At 36.2% G+C, this 3,711-nt stretch overlaps 1 pseudogene; it reads right to left on the minus strand.

Annotated features, from left to right (window-relative positions):
• Nucleotides 1-827, minus strand: LOC138914991 (olfactory receptor 8K1-like; annotated as a pseudogene).
• Nucleotides 828-3,711: the final 2,884 nt, after the last annotated feature.

Below are 3,711 nucleotides of genomic sequence, written 5' to 3' on the forward strand. Positions count from 1 at the left end.
TCAGCCATTACAAGTATGGCTGGATTTAGGTTGCAAGTAAATAAACAGTAATGTTCCACAGAATACAACCACTACTGTCAGATGGGAGCTACAGGTGGAGAAGACTTTGTACCTCCTCCCAGTTGAATTCATTCTGGGAATGGCCACAAGAATAAACATGTAAGATACAAAAACAATCAAGAGCGAAGAGAGCAAATTACAGCCCAAAAATATCAGAAGGGTCAATTCTAATTCAAGTGTATCAGAACAGAGCATGGATATCAGAGGGAGGCTGTCAGAGTAAAAATAACTGAGGATGTTAGAGCCACAGAAAGACAAGTTGAATAACTTAATTATGAGAAAGAGTAACACAAATGTGCTGTAGAGATAAGGAGTAAGTACCAGCCCCCGATGCACTTTCGCTGCCATAATGACCACGTAGAGAAGAGGTTTGCAGATGCTGCACAGCAATCATAGGCCACTGCTGATAAAATAAACAGTTCAGTGATGATGAAAATCTCAAATAACACTAGCTGGATGGCACAGAAATTGTAGGAAATTGTATTTTCATGCACCACAAAGTTTGCCATCATTTTTGGGCCAATAACAGTGGAGTAACTAGGGTCAGTAATGGACAAATGTCTAAGGAGAAAAGTATGCAGGAGTAGCTTCGGGTCCAAATGCGTCAAAAAAATCATGCCCAAATTGCCTGTCAGTATAACCAAGTATGTGACAAGGAAGACTCCAAAGAGAAGTGCCTGCAGCCCAGGGTTGTTGACAATTGCCATGAGAATAAATTCAGTCACCTTGGTCACTGCAGTATGATTCTGTTTCTCCATATGGTTCATCTTGGTAACCTATGTAAGGTATCAAATCAATACTTATTATATTCGACATACTATCTCCTAAGAGAACTTAAAGCATGTTTATGAGATATAGAGACATTTTCTTTGTCTCAAATTATAAATAGAGGCTTCTCTTCCCATCAGGCCAAAACTACCATACCTTTACTCACATTGCAGTGTAATTGCATGACAATTAGCTTTTTTGTTTAAAATCTAAGAGCCTGATACTAAGCTTTCGATTGCCATGACATCCATTTCAAAAACATCCATCTCTAATAAACACATTGCCAGTTACACAATTAGATAAAGAGCTGGGTCACTCCACCCATGAACTTCCCCTTTTACAAAGCCCTGGCTGACCTAGATAACAGACTGCTTGAAGGACCCTCCTTTTCCCTTCTCACATATTATTTCTTGCTCTTATGTTTTCAAATCACTAATAAAGAGTAAACCTGGTACAAAATCCTGGGTCCCCATGCTTTACCCCAATAAAGGCAGAACCCCAGGTCCACATCCTCTCTCTCTACCTGCTGCACAACCCTAGTTGTGCTGTGAACCTTCCAGGACCTGAGTAATCTCGCTTTTTCAAAGTTCCTTGATGGTTGTTGCTGAGGTGCATCTTGCAATCATAAGAAACATGAGGGCCAGAACATTGACTACCACACAATGGTCAGCACAGTGTCTACCACAAAATTGTCTAGCACACAACGTGTAGTTAAAATATTAGCTCTGGTTGGGGCAAATCTGGTACAGGCCCAGGTGAGTGCCCCAGGCATTCCTAGCTAACAGCATCACTTCCCATAGGCTGAGACTGACACAAAACACACCTTCATTGAAAATTTGGTAAAATATGCTTTAAAGGGGCAACATATTTTGAAGTGGTTGTTTTGACAAAGCTAATATGACCTACCTCTTTTGACCAAAATCAGTTTAAGTGTGTCAAAAGACCTACCTATTATATTTCAACTTTTTAAAATTTTCAAGTAATTTGTAAAACAAACATCTACACCTAAACCATAAACCTTCAATTATTGACAATCATCATTATGTTCAAAAGCAGTAAGACATAAATAAAAGCACTTTCTAAATTGTTGATGGCATGATTTATCAGGTGGTGATTAGGAAATCTCTGAAAATTAAATATATATTAAAGTACTTCTCACTGTAAGTGCAACTTGTTTACCCAATACAAAATCTAATGCTGTAATATGTTAACTTTAGAATCTTTTAATTAATATCTCATCCACATTTGCCACATCTCTTGTTCTTGCCTATCGAATCATTTCTTCTCATGATCTTCCAACCCTATATCCCTCTTCTGCATAAAAAGGACTTGGCCATTCTGATTATTTATGAACTCTTACTGCAAGTTCGTGCAGAGGCCCAGCGGAAAGAATATGAATGAATATCAAGTACTCATAAAGAACTCATCATGAACTAGGCACTTTTCTGGGCACTTTACATATATTAACTCATTTGATGCACACAACAACTCTAGGAAGTAGATAGTATTACCATCTCCATTTAAGAATGGAGGAAACTGAGGCACAAGGTGTTAAATAACTTAACCAAGGTCACTCAGATAATAAGTCATGGAGTCAAGATTCAAATAAAGTCATTCTGTCTTCAGAAAATATTCTCATAAACACAATGGTATGCTGCCTCTCTATTAAGCTCACCCTGAGTAGATAGGAAATAAAAGGTGGTCAGGAGATTCACCAGGTAAATAGGATAGACAATGATCCTTGTTAAAGTAGATGGCTGAAGCAGTAATTTTATTTGAAAACTAAGGTAGTCTAAAAGCACAGCACAGGGTGTCAAGGACTGACAGGTCTGTCCAACACACTAGTACTAGTGATTATAGAAAAATATATTGCAAAGGAAGAACCTGATTTGCAGAACTTAATACCCTTCAAGATCTTTGGTGATGATCCAGTTTAAGTTGTATGCCCTGAGAAATTTTCAAAGACTGGGGTTTCCTACTCACCTTAATAGAGAATCTGATTTGGCTTACTACTATTTTAAACCTCATTCATTGTTACAGAATGGATTTAAGTTTTTTCTACCCCTTTGAGACACATTTTGTTGAAGTCTTAATCTGATCCAAGGATAAACAAATCACACATAATTACCTGAGGGAGAATGCTTTGGTTATATGTTAACTATTCTCAGGATGTCCATTAGGAAAAGTCAAAAGTATTTTATCCCTGAGTCTAACTGAATGAAGAAATTATATATCATTAAACAGTGGAAATCATAAATATCTTTGTCAGCATCTCAGTTATACAACATCATGTACATATTAGATATGTTATACACATACACACACAATATGTGAATAAATGAAAGAATGACTTCCTAGAAAAAGATTATGCAATATTTGATAATACAACATCCATTGTTGGATATATACACCCAAGGATATTTTTGCTGGATATGTAACTATAGGTTGACATAAGACAATATCTTATGACTGGTATTGTTTCTGGCAATAAATCAGTGGTAAACCTTTTATTTATAACTATTTTTATCTGTCTTTCTAAGGAGTTTTCTTTATCACTGTTTTTCACAAATTTGTGATGTGTGTGTTTTGGTATAATTTCCTTTCTACTTATTATACTTAGAATTATTTTAGCTTCTTATATCTTTGCAATTATAATTTGTTTCTTTTTAATAAGTTTGGGAAAAATTCTGGCCAAGATTTCTTCCAATGGTTTTTCTGTCCCATGAAGTCTCTTCTCTCCACTTGGACCTACCTTTAAATGTACAGTATGTAGCTTGTTGTTCTAGAGATCATGGAGACTATTTTCACAGACTTTGCTCAGTATTTTGTTTTCTGTCTGGCTTCATTTTGGGTAATATTTACTGTGATATGTTTAAGTGTAGT

This window comes from Equus caballus, chromosome 12, assembly GCF_041296265.1.
Source record: "Equus caballus isolate H_3958 breed thoroughbred chromosome 12, TB-T2T, whole genome shotgun sequence".
NCBI classification, from domain to species: domain Eukaryota; kingdom Metazoa; phylum Chordata; class Mammalia; order Perissodactyla; family Equidae; genus Equus; species Equus caballus.